The sequence below is a fragment of the Rhododendron vialii genome, chromosome 9a (assembly GCF_030253575.1).
Source record: "Rhododendron vialii isolate Sample 1 chromosome 9a, ASM3025357v1".
NCBI lineage: Eukaryota > Viridiplantae > Streptophyta > Magnoliopsida > Ericales > Ericaceae > Rhododendron > Rhododendron vialii.
Window position 1 is genome coordinate 5750172 of NC_080565.1, and position 27587 is coordinate 5777758.

The 27587-nt window shown below is 37.7% G+C and overlaps 2 long non-coding RNA genes across 3 annotated transcripts; one reads left to right on the forward strand and one right to left on the reverse strand.

The window, feature by feature from the left end:
* The first annotated feature begins 166 nt into the window (after positions 1–166).
* On the forward strand, positions 167–27051 carry LOC131300920 (uncharacterized). 2 transcript variants are annotated; one of them, XR_009191110.1, is made up of 2 exons: positions 167–644; positions 26550–27051. It is a non-coding gene; the product is annotated as an uncharacterized LOC131300920 (long non-coding RNA). The 2 variants fall into 2 exon arrangements; XR_009191109.1 differs by lacking the exon at positions 26550–27051 and adding an exon at positions 23619–24949 and having other exon boundaries at positions 186–644.
* Positions 1227–5654, reverse strand: LOC131300921 (uncharacterized). The gene is made up of 2 exons (XR_009191111.1): positions 5166–5654; positions 1227–3611 (listed from the first exon to the last, which is right to left on the reverse strand). It is a non-coding gene; the product is annotated as an uncharacterized LOC131300921 (long non-coding RNA).
* Positions 27052–27587: the final 536 nt, after the last annotated feature.

Consider the following 27587-nt stretch of genomic DNA (forward strand, 5'->3'; position numbering starts at 1 on the left):
ATTTCTTGCTTGGTCCGCCCGCAAGCCCGCCCTCAATACCCACCCGGATAGCCCCAAAACCACCCAAAACCCATTTTTGCCCGTTGCACTTCTGCCCGTTGGGAGACTTGCGGCCACGTGTGGTGCAGGTGTCAATATCTCTCAACGCCTCTCTTTTTTTTGGCCCTTTTCTTTATTTCCTTCCTTATCTATAAGGCACAGCCGCATAAGCTAGGGTTCACTCAAAATCTCTCACCCTGCTCTGCTGCTCATCTTCCTTTTCCAGTAAAGCTGAGACGTTGTAAAAGACTATAACCTGTCACTCTGACTCATTATCTTCAATTCTACCAACATGTGGCCTTTTTCTATAGGTCCTTTCAGATTACATTTTATCTCTCGATGAACTCAACGGGCTTATCTCTCCAACTTATCTCCTCTCTCCCTTTCTTCGGTCCTCTCTCCTCTGCCTTGCTCTCTGTTACCCAAAATCTCCGTCTTTTGACAATGGGGCATATTCGAAACGCCTATCGATAGAAAAGAATTCGAAACGCTTGAATCAAAGGTCTTACGCAGCTACGCTTCTCAATCCTTCCTGTTTCATTACTTTCTCTCTCCTATTTTGAAAAGACGTGTTGGTATGGCTCGGTGGATGTAGCTGAAATAAGGTATCAACTCTTGAACTCAGTTTTCCGTTCTTTGTTTTTTGTTTAAAAAGAAATTACGTTCTGCAATTTTAGCTTTTAATCCCTTTTGTTTTTTGAGATTGTATCCAAACATTTTTTGTGGATAACTCTAGTTAGCTTGCACGCATTTTCAACTAATTTTGAAAGACCATTCTCACCACCTACTAATGGGAACCGTTGATCTCAGCTATCGATGATTGAGATGTTCTGTAACGAGTCTAGAATTCTCTCATCATTTCAAGCGTGGTTTTACCAAAGACCAATCAGTGCACCGTTATTCCTAGTCTATGAAGCACGGGTACGCCAGAAACAATGGCGTACACGTACCTGGTACGGGTACGGGTACGGGTACGCGCTGGGTACGCCGGAAACGCACCGGGTACGTTCGTATGTTTAGGGTACGGCATGGGTACGCAAAATACTTTGATGGGTACGCAAAGAAGAAGAAGAAGCAGACAAAGAAGAAGAAGATCAAAGAAGAGAGAGAGAGAGAGAGAGGGAGAGAGAGGGAGAGAGACCTGTCGATCTGATCCACTGCTACTGCGAGAGAGAGAGACGTCGGACGGAGAAGAGAGACTTTGGCGACGGCGAGATGATGATTGATGGTGATGACGAGAGAGAGAGACATCGGACGATGATGATGATCGACGGCGAGAGTCACAGAGAGAGTCGACGGCGAGAGTCAGAGGGAGAGTCGGCTATGTGAAGTTCTGATCCCTAATTCAGAGTCATACGTATATTTAAAGGGTTATTACACTCCAGTCCTTAGACATTAACATATGCAACAATCTGGTCCCTAAATATATGAAAGTTTGCACTTCAACCCCTGGTCTCTTTTAGATTTGTATTTTATTAAGAAATATAAAAAAAAAATTATAACTAATATAATGATATGATTATACATGAGTTATACATTATTCATAAAAACTCAAGCATATTAAAATTATAAAACATAATAAAAAATAAATGTGTCGTACCCCTGCCGTACCCGTACCCTACTTTTTTGGGGTTTTGCCGTTTCCCGTACCCGTACCTGTACCGTACCCGTACCGCGTACCGGTACCCGTGCTCCATAGTTCCTAGTACTGTACCCAAAACGTGAGGGACGATTATTAATCTTTGTCCAAATCTACATGTGCCACTCGTGACGTTATCATCTCCAATAATGCTGAGGACGTAAAGACTGACTTCTCACTTTTTGACACATTATCTTCAACGTTAATGATACGGTTCCCGACTTAAAATTTCGATCGGAATCTCGACAGCCCGTAGGGCACATTCCGGCCACCGGACGGCCAATCCGAACCGTCCAAAAATTCTAAATAAAAAAACCAAGTGGGCTCTCGCGAGAATCAACGGCATCTGATATGTGTATATGTTCGATCTAAACACTCCAAACATGGAGTGTTGTGACCTTATTCTATAGGTGTCAGAACCCCCGACCTCCGACCTGGGCCCCTCCTTTCCCCTTTTACCCCCCATCTCTCTCGTTTTTTTTTTTGTTATAAAATTTTAAATGCTAATAATTTTTTTTCACGTAGTTTTTTTAATAAATTTTATATTTTTAAAATCTACTAAACGAAATCTATCAAACAAGTCTAATATTTAATATGAAATAATGTGTTTAAATTAAATGATTTTTTTGGGCCCAATATATTATCTCTTTGTTTTTACTTTTTTGTCCATGTTTTTAAAACTTCTATATTTGAGTTTTTAAGTAAATTATGTATGTTGAATCCACTTAAATTTACTTTATATTTCTCTGAACAATCATCAATAATACAAACTGAAATCAAATTTCATTTAATTATAATTGAGTATATAGAAACAATACATAAATATAAATAAATACACAAATTTAGTCAAAATTTTCGTCAAATTGTGGTCGCTGTCCCGGAAGATCTATCTCCATTGCTTCGTACCCCAATTGGAGACGTGTTTCATAAGAATGAGTCCATCCACGTACTTCAACTGATGCATTTTGCCTCCACCATTTGATGATGGGTGGTACATGGTAATGAGAGTATAGGAAAACTTGCACGAAGTGATTACCATTAACATTGCAAATAGCTATATGTTTGCGCTCTGCGAATGGAACTGTATGGGAGGTCAACGGCAAGTGAGTAAGACAACTCGAAGCAATTATATCGAATGTATGTAGTACAATGTTGTACGTTGGTGCGATGACAAGTCTCAATGGTATAGAATCCATCTAATGATCCTCTGGTGCCGATGGTTGGAAGTCTTTGTAGCACCTGGTATATATAATCACGTTCTGGATAAAGCTGATTGTACATGATCCAGTTTTGTTCAATCTCTTGGATAAGGTCCCGTCGTACTTGAGCCCATTCATCTTCAGAACCAAAAGTGCATGGCTATCGCCCTGAAGTCACAATGACCGTCGGATCGAACGTCAACACAGTGGAAAATATAACACTGATACTGCTCAAGAAATTTCTGAACGAGGTGATCCCTCCCATTTCTCCTTCGCGATGTTGGAATACCTGAAGCCCAAGATTCTGAAGTGGATACTGTGAAGGAAGGTATGCGACCTCTATTCTGCTCATCTCTGCTTGTAGGTCGACCCCTGTGTTCTGTGTTGTATGCTAGGGGTCGAACTGTGCAACGAGATGGATCCGCCATATCAAGAAACCTGTCCATCATAGACTCTCGACTGTCAGAATCCATTTCATTTAATCTTTCAATAAGCTGAGCTGCCCTGTCGGATCGTGCTCCCCCGTCAGTATGCCTCTGGGCGTGCATGGACAACGTACTTCAATGAAGCTAGATAGCGCTTAGCGGAATTGGCATATCCACAGAACGGTGAAGTGCAATATTATGAAAGCATGGCAATCTGTGTGTCCTTTTAATTTTACAAAAGCAAAGGCCGGTTTCGTAGGAGGGTTCGTTATCAGTGCGTTGTACCTGCTTCTGAATCATGTTCATTGTCTGTAATGAAATGCGACCTCTGATTTCACTATAAATGGCTTTATGTAGATGTATGTGTCGTGGAATGTTGAGAGATTTCTGGAATGACTTCTGAATATCCCCGAACTGACTGGTAAACATCTTTTGAAGCGAGGATATGGTATCTCCCAAGTATCGTTTGAGCTTCGCATGCGCAAATTCCGCATTGCAATTTAATAATACACTGTCTTAAATAGAAAAGTTACATAAAGTATTCTTTAGTGTAGTACAGTGAATATACAATGACTATAAGAAAGTTACCTTGAGCTTGACTTGCTCCCGATGTGCACAAACTGGTTTATATATGCTGCAACAAACCGCTCTTTGTAAGGACCTAACCATGTATCCCAAAGGTATTGTATGGCATTGGAGTATTGCTCAAACTCTCCGCACATGGCATTCCATCGTTGTTGCAAAGACATCGGTGTCGATGAATGAATAAGCAACTGTCATGCATCGGGAAACTCTTCCGACCTCGTACCAAGCATAGGGTTGCACTTCTTCATTACACACTGGTTTATGTGCCAAATACAAAGGATGAGCTGTGCGAAGGGGAAACATATTCCAATGGCGCCAAGAAGCGCCAGATCCCTATCTGAAACAACCACCGATGACAACGCTGCTCCTTTTTCAACCATCCATCCATCTCTTTAAGATATCCAACGCCCATAGCAGTCGCTCATTCGTCTCATTACTCAAATATGCAAATATAAGAGAGTAAGTTTTCATTGTAGATTTGATACCCACAACTTTCAAGAGTGGTATTCAATATTCATTACTTTTGTACGTCGCATCAATAATCAACATGGACAGAAAGTTGACAAATAGCTTCTAGGATGAACCCAAAGAATATCTGTAATTTCATTGGTGTGTTCATTTATAAGATAGTCATAAATGTATTTTTTTCATTTAATTCTTTCAAGATGTACCCAATAGAAGATAGACCCCCCCTCCCCCAGTTGCTCTTTCTTATACAGTGCCTTCACATTATAAATACTTCTGATTTCTGTACTAATTGACAAGTCTTGTTGTCTCATAAAACTAAGAATTTCTCGTTACGTGATGCTGTTGGACATGTCACGAACTAATTGCTGCTAAATTTGGGTTAGCCTTGACGGGTACTCATGTCCCTCAAAACTTTCAGCTATTTCATGGTTATGAAAACCTGTATCAACTTTCAAACCCCACATGACACCGCCTGGAGATTGTGCTACACCTCGCAGCTTAAATGGGTAATCACATTTTTTAGTTTCAGTAATCCTTTGCATTGAATGCCTTCCAGTGGCGGTTTGTACAATCCTCTCCTTTCATAAATAAGAATGCACTTCGGCATCTTGTTGCCCTTTATACTAGCAGATTTACTTATGACAATCACAAAGTCATTTTCCTTACTAACTCTCCACACCCAATCTAACATGACAGCTCTAGTTTCAAATATTTATAACAAAAAAAAATGAATATGTATAAGCACAACATTATGCATCCTCCTTTCAAAATAAGTAACAAATATGTATAATAACAACAGTAATAACTAACCTGGTCAGTCGTAAATTCGGCTGTGTAATCACGCCCAATGTATGAGCTGCTCTCCCCACAAGGAACATCATTAGCAACATCGTTCCCAACTAACCAACTCTCCGAAAATGAAAAATTGTATTGATCCATAATATACTTCTATGAATTACGAAAATGAAATGAAAGTTGAGGAAATTGTGAGGATATGGTGAATGAGAGTAAGTGTGAAGTAGTTATATATATTAAGAATTGAAGATAAGAAGAAAATCTGAATTAGTGGTTAAAATTGAAGATAAGAGAATAAAAAAAAATTGAATAAGTTGTTATAATCGAAGATAAGAGGATAAAAATAAATTTAAATGAGTGGCTATGATTGAAGATAAGAGAATAAAAAGAAAATCAGAATAGGTGGTTATGAATAAAAGTGGAGGGAATAATAGATACAATGTGCTAAAATTATTAAACTATCACAAAAATGTAGTTTTTCCGTTTTTCATTATTTCACCATCAATATTAGACTCGTTTGATAGGTTTTGTTAAGTAGATTTCAAATATATAAAAGTTTATTAAAAAAAATACATGAAAAAAAATTTATTAGCATTTAAAATTTTACAACTAAAAGGAAAGAGAGAGTGCGGTGAGAGAGAGAGAGAGAGAGCGCGGTGAAAAGAGAGAGAGCACGTGGGGGGTGGGGCTAAAAGGGGAAGGAGAGGGCCCGTGTCTGGGGGTGGGGGCGATTAGTAAGCCGCCTATATATTAACCCCCCACCCCCCGGCCTCATTTAAGCGGCCTATATATTTTAACCCCCATCTCACTCTCTCTCTCATTTCCCCATCATCCCCACACTCCTCTCTGCAATGCGCCTATATCTTAACCATCATCGCCTATATATTCCCCCCCCCCCCCCCCCCCCCCCCCCCGCTCTCTCACTCTCATTTCCCATATCCCGACACTCTTCTCTGCAATGCAGCTTACTAATCCCCCCGCCCCCCCCCCCCCCCCCCCCCCCCCCGGGGTGACGAACCCCTCTGACACGAGCCCCCTCCTTCCGTTTTTTACCCCCCACCCCCAACGTGCTATCTCTCTCTTTTGTTATAAATTTTTTTCACGTATTTTTTAATAAATTTTATATTTTTGAAATCTATTCAACGAAACCTATCAAACGAGCCTAATATTGATGATGAAATAATATAAAACGGAAAAATTATATTTTTGTGGTAGTTTAATAATTTTAGCACGTTATATCTATTATTCCCTCCACTTTTATTCATAATCACACATTCTGATTTTCTTTTTATACTCTTATCTTCAATTATAGTCATTCATTTAAATTTATTTTTATCTTTTTATCTTCAATTATAACCACTCACTCATATTTCCTTTTTATTATCTTCAATGCAAAAACTCATTCAGATTTTCTTCTTATCTCAATTCTCAATATATATAACTACTTCACGCTTACTCTCATTCACCATATTCTCACAATTTCCTCAACTTTCATTTCATTTTCGTAATTCATGGATGAACGTTATGGATCAGTACAATTTTTTATTTTCGAATAGTTGGTCAGTTGAGAACGATGTTGCTAATGATGTTCTTTGTGGGGAGAGCAGGGGTGATTGCACAGTCAAATTTACGACTGACCATGTTAGTTATATTACTGTTGTTATTATACATATTTGTTACTTATTTTGAAAGTAGACTGTATAATGTTGTACTTATACGTATTCATTTTTTTCGGTGCGGAGAGTTGGTAAGGAAAATGATTTTGTAATTTGTCATAAGTAAATCTACTAGTATAAAGGGCAACAAGATGCCGAAGTGCATTCTTATTTGTGAAAGGGGAGGATTATATAAACCGCCACCCGGAAAGGAATTCAATGCAAAGGATTACTGGAACTAAAAAATCTGATTGCCCATTTAAGCTGGGAGGTGTAGCACAACCTCCAGACGATGTCATGTGGAGTTTGAAGATTGATACAGGTTTTCTTAACCATGAACCAGCTGAAAGTTTTGAGGGACATAAGTACCCGTAAAGGCTAATCCCAATCCAGTAGCAATTAGTTCGTGACATGTCTAGCAGCACCACGCCTCGAGAAATTCTTAGTTTTATGAGACAACAAGACTCGTCAATTAGTATAAGAATCAAGAGTATTTACAATGTGAAGGCACTGTATAAGAAAGAGCAACTGGGGGGTCTATCTTCTATTGGGTACATTTTAAAAGAATTAAATGAAAAAAAATACATTTATGACTATTTTATAAATGAACACATCAATGAAATCACAGATATTCTTTAGGTTCATCCTAGAAGTCTAGAGCTATTTGTCAACTTTCCGTCCATGTTGATTATTGATGCAATGTACAAGAGTAATGAGTATCGGATACCACTCTTGGAAGTTGTGGGTATCATATTCACAATGAAAACTTACTCTCTTATATTTGCGTATTTGAGTAATGAGACGAAAGAGCAACTGGTATGGGCGTTGAATACCTTAAAGAGATGGATGGTTGAAAAAGGGGCAGCATTGCCATCGGTGGTTGTTTCAGATAGGGATCTGGCACTTCTTGGCGTCATTGGAATATGTTTCCCATTTGCACAACACATCCTTTGTATTTGGCACATAAACCAGTGTGTAATGAAAAAATGCAATCCTATGTTTGGTACGAGGTGGGAAGGGGCAGCCGATGCATGACAGTTGCTTATTCATTCATCGACACCAATGTCTTTGCAACAGAGGTGGAATGCCATGTGCGGTGAGTTTGAGCAATACTCCAATGCCATACAGTACCTTCGGGATACATGGTTAGGTCCTTACATAGAGCAGTTTGTTGCAACATATATAAACTAGTTTATGCACCTCGGGAGCAATTCAAACCAAAGGTAACTTTCCTATAGTCATTGTATATTCACTGTATTGCACTAAAGAATACTTTATGTAACTTTTCTATTTAACACAATGTATTATTAAATTGCAAGGCGAAGTCTGCGTATGTGAAGCACAAACGATACTTGGGAGATACCATGTCCTCACTTCAAACATCTTTTCAGAAAATAAAAAAGATGTTGACCAGTCAGTTCGGTGATATTTAGAAGTCGTTCCAGAAATCTCTCAACATTTCACGACACATATATCTACATGAAGGCATTTATAGTGAAATCAGATGTCTTATTTCATTACGGGCAATGAACTTGATCCAGAAGTAGGTACAACGCACTAATAACGAACCTCCTATGAAGCCAGCCTTTGCTTTTGTAAGATCAAAAGGACACACGAATTACCATGCTTTCATGATATTGCACTTTACCATCCTGTGGACAGGCCAATTCCACCCTCACTGGAGTACGTTGTTCATGCACACCCAGAGACATACTGACGAGGGAGCACGATCCGACAGGGCAGCTCAGCTTATTGAAAGATTAAATGAAATTGATTCCAACAGTCGAGAGTCTATGATGGACAGATTTCTCGATATGGCGGATCCATCTTGTTGCACAGTTCGACCCCCAGCATACAACACAGAACACAGGGGTCAACCTATAGGTAGAGATGAGCAGAATAGAGGTCGCATATCTTTCTTCACAGTATCCACTTCAGAATCTCGGGCCTCACGTATTCCAACATCACGAAGGAGAAATGGGAGGGATCACCTCATTCAGAAATTTCCTGAGCAGTATTAGCATTATATTTTCCACTGTGTTGACGTTCGATCCGACGGTCATTGTGGCTTCAGGGCGATAGCCGCGCAACTCTTTGGTTCTGAAGATGAATGGGCTCAAGTACGACGGGACATTATCTAAGAGATTGAACAAAATTAGGTCTTGTACGATCAGCTTTACCCATAACGTGATTATATATACCAGGTGATACAAAGACTTCGTTGCTTCCAGCCATCGGCAGCAGAGGATCATTGTATCGATTCTATATCATTGGGACTTGTTATCGCATCAACATACAACATTGTATTGCATACATTCGATATGATTCCTTCGAGTTGTCTTACTCACTTGTCGTTGAGCTCCCATCCAATTCCATTCGCAGAACACAAACATATAGCTATTACCAATGTTAATGGCAATCACTTCATTCAAGTTTTCCTATACCTTCATTAACCTGTACCTCTAATCATCATATGGTAGAGGCAAAATGCATCAATTGAAGCACGTGTCTGGACTCATCCTTATAAAGCACGTTTCCAATTGTGGTACGAAGTAATGGAGATACATCCGCCGGAACGACGACCACAATTTGGCGGAAATATTGACTAAATTTGTGTATTTATTTATGTTCATGTTTTGTTTCTATATACTCAATTATAATTACATGAAGTTTGATTTCGGTTTACATTATTGACTGTTCAAAGAAACATAAAGTAAATTTAAGTGGATTCAACATACATAATTTACTTAAAAACTCAAATATAAAAGTGTAAAAAAAATGGACAAAAAAATAAAAACAAAGAGATAATATATTGGGCCCAAAAAATCATTTAATTTAAACACATTATTTCATATTCAATATTAGACTTATTTGATAGGTTTCGTTGAGTAAATTTCAAAAATATAAAATTTATTAAAAAAAATACGTGGAAAAAAATTATTAGCATTTAAAATTTTATAATAAAAAAAGAAAACAAGAGAGGGGGTTAAAAGGGGAAAGGGAGGGGCCCGGGTCGGGGGGTTCTGACACTAGGGGGAGGGGTGATTAACAGCACTCATCTTATCTCCCGAACCCAGGCTTCTCTGTCCAACTTTTATTCTTCTTTCTCTTCCCTCTGTCCTCTCTCCCCACGCGATCTGCCTCCCCTCTGTAACCGGAATCAGATCCCCTGTCCGACCCCCATCCGGACAGGGAATCTGGCGCCTTTGTAACCCAATCTCCGTCTTTTAACAATGGGGCATACTCAAAACGCTTATCGATAGATAAGAATTTGAAACGCTTGAATCGAGTTTGAATCAAGGTCTGACGCTTCTCAAGTTCTATTGTCCTTTGTTTCATTGTTTTCGGAAGCTGAAAATAAGGTATCAACTCTTGAACTGAGTTCCCCATTTTTTGTATTTTTGTTTAAAAAGGAAATTAGGCTTTGTATTTTTTGTATTTTTCTTCTTCTTTTTTGTCATTGAAGAAGAAAAAGGAGTAGGTTCTGCGATTTTAGCTTCTAATTTGGATATTTGACATGATAATCGTTTCAGAGAAGTTTCTAATTCTAATTTTCCCAATCCTTTTGGCCCGACTACGTTCCTGTTTTTGTTATTAGACTTTGTTCTCATACGTCAATTTGCATCGTCAAGGGCCTTAATAACTTCATTATGTTCCTAAGAGTTGTACGATAAGTTGCTAGTGGTCTATATGATTGTAGTTGAGTGAATGATTATATATACATGTTAAATACCTCGTTGAGTCCACAATCGAATTGTAAAAATGCAACGCGAATTACGTGAATGGGCCCGCATAGATGTGGAGGTTACGAACTACTCTTTGAGCCCAAGTTACTCGCTTTGCTGGCAAGCTACTAGCTAGTAAATATGTAAGCATGGCCCTAACACTAATTGAAATTCATACCAATGGTATCATGTATGGATGTCAAGTCTCTTGTCAAAAGAGACCCTCTTTTCGCAACACACAAACCTCCCCCACCCCCCCTCCCCCCGATTTTAGGTTTTTTTTTTTACTTTTAAAAGACTTCTTACTATAATTTTAATTAATAAATGAATAATTGAAACATAATTTGTACAAATTTTAATTAATAAATGAACATAACTTGTACTAATTTCGTCGAAGAGTGAAAATACATGAAAATTCAATTTCTAATAAATGTTTCCACCAAATTTTGCTCCTGCCCCGCTTGGTCTTGTATCCATTAGTTCTTTTCACAAACTAATTCGTGGTGCGTAATGAGTAGCCCATCATTTAGCATGGTTTGATGCATTGTTCCTCTGTCATGTTGGGAAGGGTGATACAAGGTAATGAGGCTGCAAGAAAAGTTGCACAAAGTGATTGCCCCCAATATGGGCAATAGGTATTTTCAATGCGCTCTTGGACTGGAACTGGAGAAAATCTCAATGGTAAGTGAGTAAAACAACCTGAACCATGCCTATCAAATGTATGCAGAACAAGGTTGTATGCTGAAGCGATGACAACTCCCAAACTCATAGTGTCCATCCAATATTCTGGTGGTGGCGAATCTTCAAAGCAATTTAAAGAGTTTATCAGGTGGTCTGCCCAACCCCTTTCTGGATATAGCTCATCGTATAGATCCTTATTTTGTTGAATCTCCTAAATGAAATCTATTCAAACTTGAGCCCAATCATCTTCAGTATATCCTATATGAGTGGCTATCGCCCTAAATCCACAATGACTGTCACCTCGGACGTCATTAATGTGAGAAATGTAATGCTGGTAAACCCGAGGTAAATGCTGAATGTAGTCGGTAGGGATGGGTGGAACTGAAAATTGAGCATGGTTCGCTTGAGTTTTGCGAATTAGATTCGGTCGTCCCACGTCTCCTAGATTCAGCCCTAGATGACAAAGTGGATGCTTCTGTAAAGGAAGGAATGTGTCGTCCACTTTGCTCCTCTCTACCAGTAGGTCAAACTCTATGAATTGCTTCCGAGGTGCATACACGTATTTGTCTATGCTGCCACAAACCCATATCCGTACGGCCTTAACCATGTATTGAGAACGTATTGTAAGAGCTGCGGGTGTTGTTTATAGTCATCGCACAAGAAATTCCACTTCTGATTGAAAGACGTTTCGGTCGTTAAATTAATAAGCGAGTGCCATGACATGTTAAAGTCGTTAAACAACGGACTAAGGACCCCTCTGCAGTGCTTTATTATGAACTGATTGATGTGTCAAATGTAAAGGATGTGATGCGTTGAGGGAAAACATGCTTCAATGGCGCTTCTTAGCGCCAAATCCTGATCTATAACAAACACTGATGGCAACAATGCCCCCCTTCCAAGCATCCATTTCTTTAAGGTACTCAAGACCCATATCAGGTTCTCTACCCTCTCATTTGTAAGATATGCAAACATGAGAGAGTAAATACACATTGTGGATGTTATACCCATAACCTACAATAGTGGTAACCGGTACTCATTGGTCTTGTATGTGGCATCGATGACCAATACGGACGGAAAGTTCACAGATAGCTCTAGGCTTTGAGAATGAACCCAAACAATATCTGTGATTTTATTGGTTTGTGGATTTGTAAGATATTCATGGAGGTATTTTTTCTCTATTAGTTGACGTAATACAAATTGAGTAGAACTTAGACTGCCTCGTTCTGCTATGTTATCTGTATATTTGAGGTTGTAAATGCTCTGGGCACTTATAGTGTTTAACGGGTTTCATTTTTTCAAAACACTAAGAATTTCACGAGGCGCGGTATTCTTCGCCATGTCATGCACAATTTCTTTCTCCTCTGGTGTTAGCATTGACGGGTTACTCATGCCCATCAAAATAATTTACTATTTCATGATTATGGAAACCACATTCAACCTTTACACCCCACATGACACCCGCTGGAGGCATTGGTATACCTCGCAGCTCAAATGAGCACTCGCATTTTTTTGTCCTAGTATTCTTTTGTAAGGATTGCCCTTCAACTACATTCTGTGCCGATCTATACTTTCCACTTCTTTCACAACTAAGAATGCACTTTGGCAGCTTGCCACCAATTAAACTACCAGATTTCTTATTGACAACAACAATACCATTTCCCGTACGGACTCTCCGCACCCAAGTTATCATGTCGTCTCTATTTTGAAAAATCTATAAACAAGAAAAAAGAATATGTATAAGTACAACATGATCCAGTCTTATCATAATTTCTGTACTTTTAAATTAAATAATTAATATGCATAAGAATAACGGTAATAACTAACCTCGTCATTTGTGAATTCGGGTGTATAATCGCGAAAATTGTGGGAGACGCCCTCCCCACTAGGAACATCATTCTCAACGGATCAACTATCTGAAAATGAGAAGTTGCAGTCATCCATAATGTTCTTCTACGTTTACGAAATCGATGTGGAAACGGAGGGAGGAGCCGTAACAGAGGAAGGGAGAGAGAGCTAGATGATGGAAAGACGGTGATATTGGAGGGATAAGCAGGGAGAGGGAGGTGATGGGAAGAAGTTGGTGATTTTAGAAGGATAATGCTGGATATATAAGGATAAGGGGTAATGGATGAATGACTAAATTTAAAGATAAGAAGATAATAAAAAAATCTGAATGTGTGGTTGTAATTGAAGATAATAAAGAAAATCTAAATGAATGGTTATAGTTGAAAATAAGAAAATAAAAGAAAATCTGAATAAGTGGTTAAAAATAAAATAGATAGAAGATATAAATAAATACAAAATTAATAAATTCAACAACATAAAAGAATTACAAAGTTTAAAAAAAGAAATTTACTCACATATATAATATTAAATAATTAAAAAAACATATGAAGAGTAATTTATCTAACTATATTTATCTTTTATATATTTAACTTTTATTTATCTAACTATATTTTACTCATCTAACTATATTTATCTTTTATATATTTAACTTTTATTTATCTAACTATATTTTACTCTTAATATGTTTTATTAATTATTTAATATTATATACGTGAGTAAATTTCTTTTTTTAAACTTTGTAATTCTTTTATGTTGTTGAATTTATTAATTTTGTATTTATTTATATCTTCTATCTATTTTATTTCTAACCACTTATTCAGATTTCTTTTTATCTTCAACTATAACCACTCATTTAAATTTTTTTTTTATCTTCAATTACAACGACGCATTCAGATTTTTTTGTTATCTTCTTATCTTTAAATTTAGTCATTCATCCATTACCATTTATCCTTATATATATCTAGCATTATCCTTCTAAAATCGTCAACTTTTTTCCATCACCTCCCTCTCTCTGCTTATCCCTCTAACATCACCATCTTTCCATCATCTAGCTCTCTCTCCCTTCCTCTGTCACGGCTCATCCCTCCTTTTTCACACCGGTTTCGTAAAACGTAGAAGAACATTATAGATGACTACAACTTCTCATTTTCAAATAGTTGATCCGTTGAGAATGATGTTCCTAGTGGGGAGGGCGTCTCCCACAATTTTTGCGATTATACACCCGAATTCACAACTAACGATGCTAGTTATTACCGTTATTCTTATGCATATTAGTTATTTAATTTAAAAGTACAGAAATTATGATAAGACCGGATCATGTTGTACTTATACATATTCTTTTTTCTTGTTTTATAGATTTTCAAAATAGAGACGACATGACAACTTAGGTGTGGAGAGTCCATACGGGAAATGATATTGTTGTTGTCATTAAGAAATCTGCTAGTTTAATTGGTGGCAAGCTACCAAATTGCATTCTTAGTTGTGAAAGAATTGGAAAGTATAGATCGGCATAGAATGTAGTTGAAGGACAATCCTTACAAAAGAATACTAGGACAAAAAAATGCGAGTGCCCGTTTGAGCTGCGAGGTATACCAATACCTCCAACGGGTGTCATGTGGGGTGTAAAGGTTGAATGTGGTTTCCATAACCATGAAATAGCAGAATATTTTGATAGGCATGAGTACCTGTCAAGGCTAACATCAGAGGAAAAACAAATTGTGCACGACATGACGAACAATATCGTGCCTCGTGAAATTCTTAGTGTTTTGAAAAAATGAAATCCGTTAAACACTACAAATGCCCAGAGCATTTACAACCTCGAATATACAGATAACATAGCAGAATGGGGCGGTCTAAGTTCTACTCAGTTTGTCTTACGTCAACTAATAGAGAAAAGATACCTCTATGAATATCTTACAAATCCACACATCAATAAAATTCACAGATATTGTTTGAGTTCATTCTCAAAGCCTAGAGCTATCTGTGAACTTTTCGTCCGTATTGGTCATCGATGCCACATACAAGACCAACGAGTATCGGTTACCACTATTGTAGGTTGTGGATATGACATCCACAATGTGCATTTACTCTATCATGTTTGCACATCTTACAAATGAGAGGGTAGAGAACCTGATATGGGTCTTGAATACCTTAAAGAAATGGATGATTAGAAGGGGGGCATTGTTGCCATCGGCGTTTGTTGCAGATCAGGATTTGGCGCTTCTTAGCGCCATTGAAGCATGTTTTCCCTCGGCACGTCACATCCTTTGCATTTGGCACATCAATCAGTTCATAATAAAGCACTGCAGAGGAGTCATTGGTCCGTCATTTAACGACTTTAACATGTCATGGCACTTGCTTATTAATTCAATGACCGAAACGTCTTTCAATCAGAAGTGGAATGTCTTGTGCGATGACTATAAACAACACCCGCAGCTATTACAATACATTCTCAATACATGGTTAAGGTCGTACGAAGATAGGTTTGTGGCAGCATGGACAAATACGTGTATGCACCTCAGAAGCAATTCATAGAGTTTAACCTATTGGTAGAGAGGAGCAAAGTGGACGACGCATTCCTTCCTTTACAGAAGCATCCACTTCGTCATCTAGAGTTGAATCTAGGAGACATGGGACGACCGAATCTAGTTCGCAAAACTCAAGCGAACCATGCTCAATTTTCAGTTTCACCCATCCCTACCGACTACGTTTAGCATTTACCTTAGGCTTATCAGCATTACATTTCTCATATTAATGACGTCCAAGGTGACGGTCATTGTGGATTCAGGGCGATAGCCACTCATATAGGGTATACTGAAGATGGTTGGGCTCAAGTTCGAATAGATCTCATTGAGGAGATTCAACAAAATAAGGATCTATATGATGAGCTATATCCAAAAAAGGGTTAGGCAGACCACCTGATACACTCTTTAAATTGCTTTGAAGATTCGGCACCACCAGAGCATTGGATGGACGCTATGAGTTTGAGAGTTATCATCGCTTCGGCATACATTTGTTGGACATTCTTCAATTTGTTTTATTCACTTGCCATTGAGATCCCTTCCAGTTCCAGTCCAAGAGCACATTGAAATAGCTATTGTCCGTATTGGGTGCAATCACTTTGTGCAACTTTTCTTGCAGCTTCATTACCCTATACCACTCTTTCCAACATGATGGAGGAACAATGCATCAAACCAAGCGAGGCTGGAGCAGAATTTGGTGGAAACATTTATTAGAAATTGGATTTTAATGTATTTTCACTCTTCGACGAAATTAGTACAAGTTATGTTCATTTATTAATTAAAATTAGTACAAGTTATGTTTTAATTATTTATTAATTAATTAAAATTATAGTAAGAAGTCTTTTAAAAGTAAAACAAAAAAATTAGTAAAAGTTAAAAAAAAACTAAAACAGTAATTAAAGTCTTTCAAAAGTAAAACAAAAAAACTAGTAAAAAAAAACTAAAACAATAATTAAAGTCTTTTAAAAGTAAAACAAAAAAAACTAGTAAAAGTAAAAAAAAATGATCTTTTAAAAGTAAAACAAAAAAATTGTTAAAGTTTAAAAAAAAAAAACACCTAAACCCGAGGGGAATGTGTGTGTGTGTGTGTGTGTGTGTGTGTGTTAGGTTCAGGTGGGGTGCGAAAAGAGGGTATTTGTTAAAATGATGTGGTCACATAATATATTACACATACTAACGTAATAATTTGTCTTAACAATGAATAATAAATTGAAACAAAATTTCGTTTTATTATAATTGATTACATATAGACAATACATGAAAATATGTAAAAACACAAATTCTAATCAATATTTCATCCAAATTCTACTCCCGGTGCGCTTGGTGCTGTACTCATTACTTCAGATCACAAATAAATACGAATTGTTTAATTATCAACCCATTCTCTAGCTTCGTTCGATGCATGGTACCATCACTATAATGGGATGGGTGGTACAGGGTAATGAGGGGGTGAGAAAATTTGCATGAAGTACGAGAATAGCTATTTCCCGACGCTCTCAGACTGTAACTGGAGGGGACCTCAATGGCAAGTGAGTAAAACAACCCAAAGCATTCTTGTCAAATGTATGTAGTACAAGGTTGTACCTTGATCCGACGATTACTCACAAAGTCATAGAATTCATCCAATGTGTCATTGGTGCCGTAGGCTAGAACCAATTCATTGAGCCTAGTAGATCGTCTTCCCAACCCTGTAATGGATAAATCACATCGTATAGATCCTTATTTTGTTGAATCTCTTCAATAAGCTCATGTCATACTCGATCCCAATCATTTTCATCATACCCGATTTGCGCGGCTATCGCCCTAAATCCACAATGACCATCAGCTCAGATGTCAACAGTGAGAAATATAACACTGATAAGCCCTAGGTAATTGCTGAATGTAGGGATTAGGGATGGGTGGTACTGGAGATTGAGCATGGGTCGGTTGAGTGTTGCGAAAGCCAACCCTCTCCCACGTCTCCCTCTCCCTCTCCCTCTCACTCGCGATGTTGCAGTCGGTTGAGTGACCGGTACATTCGAAGTTAACATAGATGCAACCCTAGATTCTGAAGTGGATGCTTCTGAAAAAGAAGGTATGCGACGTCTACTTTGTGCATCTCTACCTGCAGGTTGACATCTATATTCCATGTTGTAGGATGGGGCTCGAACTATGCTATGAGATAGATCTGTCATATAGATAAACATGTCTATCATATGCTCTTACATACATAAATTCATCCCATGTAATATTTCAACAATTTTGAGATGTCATGTCGGATCGTGCTCCCTCGTCTTTGAACCAGTGTGTGTGCATAGACAACCTAGTCTAATGAGCGTGGATATTCCATAGCGAAATTGGAATGGAAAGGGAACGGTAATGTGCAATATCATGCACGCATGACAATTTGTGTGTTATTTTGATCGTACAATTGCAATAGTCGGCTAGGTGAGGGGATGCTTCTGAAGCACATTCTAGCTAAACATGGATAAACTCCATTGCCTCTAATGAAATGTGACATCTTACTTGATCAAAAATGTCGTCACGTAATTGTTTGTAACATGGAATGTTGATAGATCTCTCAAACGACTTCTGAATATTTCCGAACTGAATTTTTAATATCTTTTGTATTTTCTCAAGAAAGATGTTTGTAGCGATGACATAGTATACCCCAAATATAGCATTAGCTTCGCATGTGTAGACTCCGCCCTGTAATAGAATAATACACTGTGTTTAAATGGGAAAGCTACAAAAAGTATTCCTTAGTGTAATAGAATAATGCACAAAATTGAAATAGTAAAGTTATAAAGTGACTATACATTTTACTTGAATTGCTTCCGATGTGCATACGTCTTAACCATGTATCCCAAATGTAATTTATGACACGTGGAAATTGTCTAAATTTCTCAGACATGGCATTCCACTTATGTTGGTAAGACAACTGTGTGGATGAATTAATAATCGAGTGCCATGACATGAAAAAACGTTTTCTTTTAGGACCAAACATAAGGCTGCAGTTCTTCATTACGTACTGGTTTATGTGCCAAATACAAAGGATGTGACGTGTCATGGGTAATCAATGCCATTAATAAACACCAAATCCCGATCTGAAACAAACACCAATGGCAACAATACCCCATTTCCAACCATCCAGTTATTTAAGGTACCCAAGGCCCATGTCAATCGCTCTACGCTCTCATTACTAAGATATGCGAACATAAGCGAGTAAGTTCGCCTTGTGGATGTGATACCCACAACCTCCAATAGTGGTATCCGATGCATATTGGTCTTATACATGGCATCAATGATCAACACGGACGGAAAGTTGACAGATAGCTCTAAACTTGTAGGATGAACCCCAAGGATATCTGTGATTTCGTTGGTGTCTGAATTTGTAAGAAATTCATGGAGGTATCATTTCCTAATTAATTGATTAAAGACATACTAAGTAAAAGTTAGATCACCCAGTTTGACTTTCTTGTTTGTGAAAATGGCGCTGTAAATGCTCTTGATTACTGTAGTGTTTGACGGGTCTTTTTCCTTCAAAATACTAAGAATTTTCACGAGGCGCGGTGCTGTTGGTCATGTCAACCACAAATTATTTTTCCATTGATTTTAGACTTGATGGGTGTTCGTGGCCAACAATATGTTATGTTGGTTCATGATTATAGAAACCACAAAAAACCCTTAAATCCCACATGACACCGTCTGGAGGTATTGGTTTACCTCGCCACTTAAATGGGCAATCACATTTTTTAGTCTCAATATTCCTTTACAAAGATTCCCCTTCAACCAGCTACCGTGGCGGTTTGTATTTTTCTCCTCTTTCAGAACCAAGAATGCACTTAGGCAGCTTAACGCCTTTTATATTAGCCGAATTTTTAATGACCACAACAATACCATTTTTCATACCAACTCTCCGCACCCAAGCTAACATATCTTCTCTACTTTCAAAAATCTATAATAAAAAAATAATGAATATGTATAAGTACAACATTAACCAGTCTTAATATATTTTCTCTACTTTCAAAATACATAATGAATATACAGAAAAATAACGGTAATAACTAACGTGGTCAGTGGTAAATTCGGGTGTATAATTGTGACCATTGTGGGAGATGCTCTCCCCAATATGAATATTATTCTCAAATGACCAACTATCTGAAATTGAAAATTTGTAGTCATCCATAACGTTCTTCTATGAATTACAAAAATAAATGTTGAGGAATTATTGATGTTTTTGTATGAAGTAGTATAAATAGTTACAATTGAAGATAAGAATGTAAGAAGAAAATATGAATGAGTGGTTATAATTGAAGATAAGAAGAAAAAAAAATTACATAAAAAAATTACTAAATAAATAACATAAAAGAATTTAATATATTAAATAAAAAAGAAATTTAGTTAAATAAATAAAAAAGAAAAAATATAAAGAATATTAAATAAATAAAAAGAAAAAAAGAGAGAAGAGAAAAAGAGATAAATAATTAAATAATTAAATTAAATAAATAAGATAAAAGAATTGGGTATTTCGGACTTTTGGCGGTTTGAAATGGAATACTGGGACTAAAAAATGCAATTGCCCATTTGAGCTGCGAGGTAAACCAATACCTCCAGACGGTGTCATGTGGGGGCTTAAGGATTTCTTGTGGTTTCCATAATCATGAACCAGCAGAAAATATTGATAGCCACGAATACTTGTCAAGGCTAAGACCAATGGAAAAACAATTTGTGGTCGACATGACCAACAGTACCGCGCCTCGTGAAAATTCTTAGTATTTTGAAGGAAAAAAAACCTGTCAAACACTACGGAAATCAAGAGCATTTACAGTGCCATTTTCACAAATAAGGAAGCCAAACTGGGTAGTCTAACTTCTACTCAGTATGTCTTGGATCAATTAATTAGGAAAGGATACCTCCATGAATTTCTTACAAATTCAGGCACCAACGAAATCACAGATATTCTTGGGGTTCATCCTACAAGCCTAGAGCTATCTGTCAACTTTTCATCCGTGTTGATCATTGATGACACATACAAGACCAATGAGTATCGGATACCACTATTGGAGGTTGTGGATATCACATCCACAAGGCAATTTTACTCGCGTATGTTCGCATATCTTAGTAATGAGAGGGTAGAGCGACTAACATGGGTCTTGGGTACCTTAAATAACTAGATGGTTGGAAAGGGGGTATTGTTGCCATTGGTGTTTGTTTCAGATCGAGATTTGGCGCTTGTTAACACCATTGAAGCATGTTTCCCTATGGCACGTCACATCCTTTGTATTTGGCACATAAACGGATAAACCAATGCATAATGAAGAACTGCAGCCCTATACTTGGTCTGGAGTGGAAACGTTTTTTCGTGTCATGGCACTCGCTTATTAATTCATCCACACAGTCGTCTTACCAACATAAGTGGCATGCCATGTGCGAGGAATTTAGACAATTCCCGCATGTCATAAATTATCTTTGGGATACATGGTTAAGGCGTATGCACCTCAGAAGCAATTCAAGTAAAACGTATAATCACTTTATAACTTTACTATTTCAATTTTGTACATTATTCTACTACACTAAGGAATACTTTTTGTAGCTTTCTCATTTAAACACAGTGCATTATTTTATTACAGGGCGGAGTCTGCACATGCGAAGCTAATGCTATAATTGGGGGCAACCATGTCATCGCTATAAACATCTTTTTTGCTAAAATAGAAAATATGTTGAAAATTCAGTTCGGGAATATTCAGAAGTCATTCGAGAGATCTATCAACATTCCACGCTACAAACAATTAAGTGATGACATTTTTGATCAAGTAAGGTGTTGCATTTCATTAGAGGCAATAGAGTTGATCCATACTCAGCTAGAATGCGCTTCAGAAGCATTACCCCACCTAGCCGACTATTGCAATTGTACGATCAAAATAACACACGGATTGCCATGCGTGCATATAGCCCATTACCTTTCTCTTTCCATTCCAATTCTACTATGGAGTATCCATGCTCATTGGATTAGGTTGTCTATGCACGCACACGGGTTTAATGACGAGGGAGCACGATCCGACAGGATATCTCAAAGAGCATACGATAGACATGTTTATTGATATGACAGATCCATCTCATAGCATAGTTCAAGCCCCATCCTACAACGCGGAATATAGAGGTCAACCTGCATGTAGAGATGAGCAAAGTAGACATTGCATACCTTCTTTTTTAGAAACATCCACTTCAAAATCTAAGGTTGCATCTATATTAACTTCGAATGTACTGATCGCTCAACCGACTACAACATTTCGAGTGAGGGAGATAGAGACGTGGGAGAGGGTCAGGGGTTCGCAACACTCAACCGACCCATGCTCAATCTCTAGTATCACTCATCCCTAATCCCTGCATTCAGCAATTACCTAAGGCTTACCAGCGCTATATTCTCCACACTATTGACGTCTGAGCTGACGGTCATTATGGATTCAGGGCGATAGCCGCGCAAATCGGGTATAGTGAAGATGATTGGGATCGAGTACGACAGGAGCTTATTGAAGAGATTCAACAAATTAAAGATCTATACGATGGGATTTATCCATTACAGGGTTGGGCAGACAATCTACTACGTTCACTGAATTGGTTCCAGTCTACGGCACCAATAACATATTGGATGAAATCTATAATTTTGAGAGTAGTCATCGGATCAAGGTACAACCTTGTACTGCATGTATTTGACGTGAATGTTTCGGGTTGTTTTACTCACTTGCCATTGAGATCCCCTCCAGTTCTAGTCCAAGAGCTTCAGGAAATAGCTATTGCTCGTGTTGGCAATCAATTCGTGCAAATTTTCTTACACCCTCATTACCCTGTACCACTCATCCCATTATAGTGGTGGCACCATTCATCGAACGAAACTAGAGGATGGGCCGATAGTTATACAATATGTTTTCATTTGTGGTCCGAAGTAATGATTATAGAGCACCAAGTGCGCCGGGAGCAAAATTTGGATGAAATATTGATTAGAATTTGTGTTTTTACATATTTTCATGTATTGTCTATATGTACTCGATTATAATAAAATGAAATTTTGTTTAAATTTATTATTATTGATTAGAAGTTTTTTTTTTATTCATTGTTAAGACAAATTATTTAACTAATTAAAATAATATAAAGTTCTTAAATATAAAGTCAAATTTAAATATAAAAACATAATTTAGTTGGAAATATAATTTGAGTTAACCAAATTAAAATTAAATAAGTAATTAAATAAATAAGATAAAAGAATTAAGAAATTAAATAAAAAGAATTTAGTTAAAAGGGTGGGGGTTTTGGGTATTTCGGACTTTCTGGCAAGAAGGTTTGAGGGGGAAGAAGTTATCAATAAGAATTTCTAATCCTTTGTGTGGAAAGAAAAAATTTGTGTTACATTGTTACTGATTTATTTTCTATTTGTTAACCACAGTGGGCATTAAAAATGCTTTTTGTCTCTCTTTTTCTTGGTTTTGGCCTTGAAAAGACTAGTTTACTACCCTGGGAACAAAAAGAAAATATTAAAACTAACACCACCAAACAGTAGTCTTAGTGATGTGTAGTTTTCAACTCATTTGATTGTCTCAGACTCCAACTGGTGTGAAGTTTCCCCTTAATCCACCTCTATTTTCTTATTCAAGCGATATAGTGTTACAGATATGCATCGAAGATTTTTTTGAGGCATTGCCAAACAAAAAAGTTGCCATTATTTGAAGTATTCAATTTCTCCCTCAAGCAAACCGAACTTTATGTAGTTTCTCTAATTTTATTTTATTTTTTTATATTTAGCAAAGGGTTAGTGGGAAGTTAGTCAACGAGGGAGCTTAGAGGCTATCCATAGCCCTGAAACCCCAAACTCCACCCCTCGTGGGACTCGAACTTTGGTGGTCTCCACAAAAGGGGAACATGAGCAAACCATCTCACGAAACATGGTTTCTCATAGTCTCTCTAATTAAAACGTGAGCTTATCTCTTAATATAGCTTAAGTACTACTCCAGCAAGAATTTTGGTTTCACATGTGAATTATGGTCGTTTATCCTTGTTGATTAGTGTGGAGAAGCAAGGAACACAATCACTAAGGATGGTTGACGTTGTTGTCTCCTTCATAGTGGATAGACTTGGTCACCTTCTCATTGAACAAGTTATTTTTTTACGAGGAGTGAAAGATGATGTTTTATGGCTGAGAGGCCAATTGCAGTATATGTTGTGCTCCTTCGAAGATGCAGAAGAAAAGTAAGATGTCGACAATCGGATGTGCAAGTGGATAACCGATATCAGAGATGTTGCTTACGAGGCCGAGGATATTGTTGACAACTTCATCCTTAAAGTAGAAGTAGGGACTCCAAAGAAGATGGGGTTAAAAGATTGCGTTAAAAGTATTTTTGCATTTGCAACAAACATGCTAGCATCATCCAACGAGCAAATCTTTGTGATATTGGATAGGAAATGAACACGTTGAAGACCAAGCTCACTCAGATCAAACAAAGTCGAGTAATTTTTGGTATAAGAAGTATTGACGATGCAAGAGAAGGATCAGACGACATGAATACGATAGAAAATTGGCTACGAAGAGAACGCCCATATAAGGACAACGAGCATGTTGTAGGCTACAAGGAGGATGCTGACAAATTGACGTCTGAACTTATCAAGGAAGTGAAAGATCGGTATATGATCTCAATCGTTGGCACCGGAGGCTTGGGTAAGACAACTATAGCTTGGAAGCTTTACAACACTCTTAGTCGTACACAAAAATTTGAGTGCTATGCTTGGCTTTCTGTGTCCACTGATTACAAAATCCAAGATCTTCTTCTATCAACAAGAAAATCTTTCAAAAGGCCGATCACCAAAGAGGAATTAGAGTTTCTAGAGAAGATCCGGAGCCTCATTTGCGTGATTTCTTGAAAGGATGTCAATATTTGGTGGTGCTTGACGATGTATGGGACAAAAATGCTTGGCCAAGCTGGATGATAGCGTTTCCAGATGAGAATAATGGAAGTAGAGTAATCATGACAACCTGAAACAAAGTTGTTGCCGAGGAAAGCAATGAGAGAACATACGTCCATGAGCTACCATTTTTAAAGGACGAAGAAAGTTGGGAATTGTTTTGTAGTAAAGTATTTCCTAACTACAACAACGAGGTTGGAGACAAAAAAAAAAAGTCGTTGCCCTCCATGCTTAGAGAGTTGGGCGAGAGAGATGGCCAGCAAATGTCGTGGCTTACCCCTCGCCATAGTCGTATTGGGTGGTGGGTGGTCTACTACGAAGAAAAGATCCTGACGAGTGGCCAATGTTCAAAGAGCACATGTGGCGCCATGTAAGGGATCATGACTCAAATCGTGTTCAACATTTATTGGCTTTAAGTTTCAATGATTTGCCTTATCACTTGAAATCGTACTTTCTTTACTTGGGTTTGTTCTCAGAAGATTTTGAAAATTGATGCAAAGAAACTCTGTCGATTGTGGGAGGCAGAGGGTTTCATAAAACTAGGCAAAGAATCTTTTGAGGAAGAGGTGGAGGCGTATTTGACAGAGCTAATTGATAGAAGTTTGATTCAAGTAATTGAAAGAAACTGGAAGAGAATCATAACATGCTGAGTGCATGATCTACTCCTTGATTTTGCAATCGAAAAGTCGAAGGAGCTAAATTTTCTTCAAATCTATGGACGAATACTTGCTCCCAACATTCATAGACTAGCCTTTAATTGTGGTCTTGAGAGGTCTGTTTCATTGGACAGTTCAGATTTGCATTTACAAACCATTTTGTTTTTCAATATGTTGGAAGTTGAGATTACTAAAAGTGTTAGATCTTGAGCACTGTCAACATGATGACCACAAATTAATAAATCTAGAGACGCAAAGACTGCCTGATGAAATCGAAAAATTGATTCACTTGAGGTACCTGGGGTTATGTGGCACCCATATAAATCCTCTCTCACTATTCATAGGTAATTTGCATGCCGTGCAAACCCTAGATATGCCAAGCAAAGAGGCTTAAACATTTAATTGGACTTTTCAAGGGGCCGTTTCGAGTGGACAATATGACAAATATTCAAACTCTCAAAAAGGTTTTTGACGAGGGCCAGATGGAATTTAACCCAATGGACATGATCAATCTTCGCTAGCTTCACATATATCATGTACAAAAGGATGAAAATAGATGTACACTAGATTCTATTGGTGGATTAAGAAGCCTCCAATCATTGCGGTTAGAAGTTTCGGTAGAGGACACAAATTGGATTCCCGAGGTCCACTTGCACCCGCTCTCTCTCTACCAACCCCTCCTCCAATTGAGGTTGTGATGTGGGCATGGAAAACGGAGCTTGTATAATCCAATACAATTATTGGGATTATATACAAGCTTGGACCAATGCTTTCTACTATCAGAATCAGAAAAGGAAGAACTCATGGTTTTTCAAGCTCTGTCCGAATTTGCTTGGACAAAACGCCTTTCCAAATTGGCTTATCATTTGGCGAGGAGGATTATTTGTCACCTCCAATTCAGAAGGAAATTGAGTCCTTCAATCAATTTCATCCTCAATTAAGGGGAAAAAATAATATTCCAACAGGAAAAGCCTTTCTGCTTTTTATTACTGAATTTGGGATCCCCGGATATGGAAATGGAATGTCCAATATGGTTATGGTGAATTTAAACTTCCCATTCTTCAGAGGACTTTCCAATATAGATGGTGGTCACAAATATCAATTGAGGAAACAGCTTTGGCAATCAAAGCCAAAATTCAAGAATTCAATAAGCAAATCAAGCAACAAGACAAATCACCCGCTAAAAATCCATTTTTAGATATCTCAGCCCAAATCAGAGCACAAAATCCATCTGTGATTGATGATGAGGTGGTAATAAAAACTATGGACCATATGAAGAATCAATTTTTTCAGACTTTTACCAAAATGGCAAATGATGAATCAATGACTTCAGCAAAGAGTGCAAAAGACAATGACAACAATCTATTCTCATGCCTTGCAGGGGAATCTAAAGACCCCTACGAGGATGAAGGAAATGAACCTACTTTGGGCGATTTTTGAAACAGCATGACTCAAATAATTGCCGAACAATTATCCTCCTCCAAAAAGGGGAAAGGACACAGACTTATAGGTCTATTATCAAGCACTCAAATTTGCAAAGAAGGGACGAGAGCATGTGACGATGGGGCCTATCAAGTGTACCCGGTATCCTTATCTCTATTTCAGATAAATTTGGTGTAATTTGAATTTCATAATCATTTCATTTTCATTTCATATGAGTCTCAGGATCCCCTATAAGGGATGCGTCGGGATGGTCTCTGTTTGTTTAGGCAGATTTTGGATTTCCCTCTTTCTCTATAAGGGATAAGGGATGCGTCGGGATGGTCTCTGTTTGTTTAGGCAGATTTTGGATTTCCCTCTTTCTCTCTAAAATTCACTGTATTGCTCTTCCCTCTGCTCTTGTAATATTGTCTTCTTTCAATAAAAGGTCAATTTTCTTGTCATTTGATCCTTAGGTATAAGTGGTATTAGGACGAACTTGAGGGAAATCCAAAATCTGCCTAAACAAACAGAGATGCTTAGTCTCTCTGGGACTCTCAATTTAGATCCAACTGAGATTACATTATAATTTCTCGGTCCTATATAATTATTGTTGCTTCTCTTCCTTTTCTTTGCAGAATCCCACTAGGGATATACCAAATCTCTGTGTCTTAACTGGCCGTTGGTCTTTATCTCGCACATAAACTTTTACCCGACGTGGAGAAAATCTCGAAACCTAGCTCTTTACCGGGAGGAAATTACCGTTCCCAATTGCTGCTTTGTACAAAGTAGCAACTTTACCCCAACCCAATAACATTATCATGACTGGTTGCTTTCAGGAGATACGAGCAACTCATCCTTAAGCCGTGCTTCTCCGTGAAAAAAAAAAACAAAAAAAGAGCCATGCTTTGCCAACATATGGATCTATGATAAGGATAGAAAAACATGGTTAGAGCTTTTTGTGATTAATAAATATGAAGAGGTAAAATGCAACTCTTAC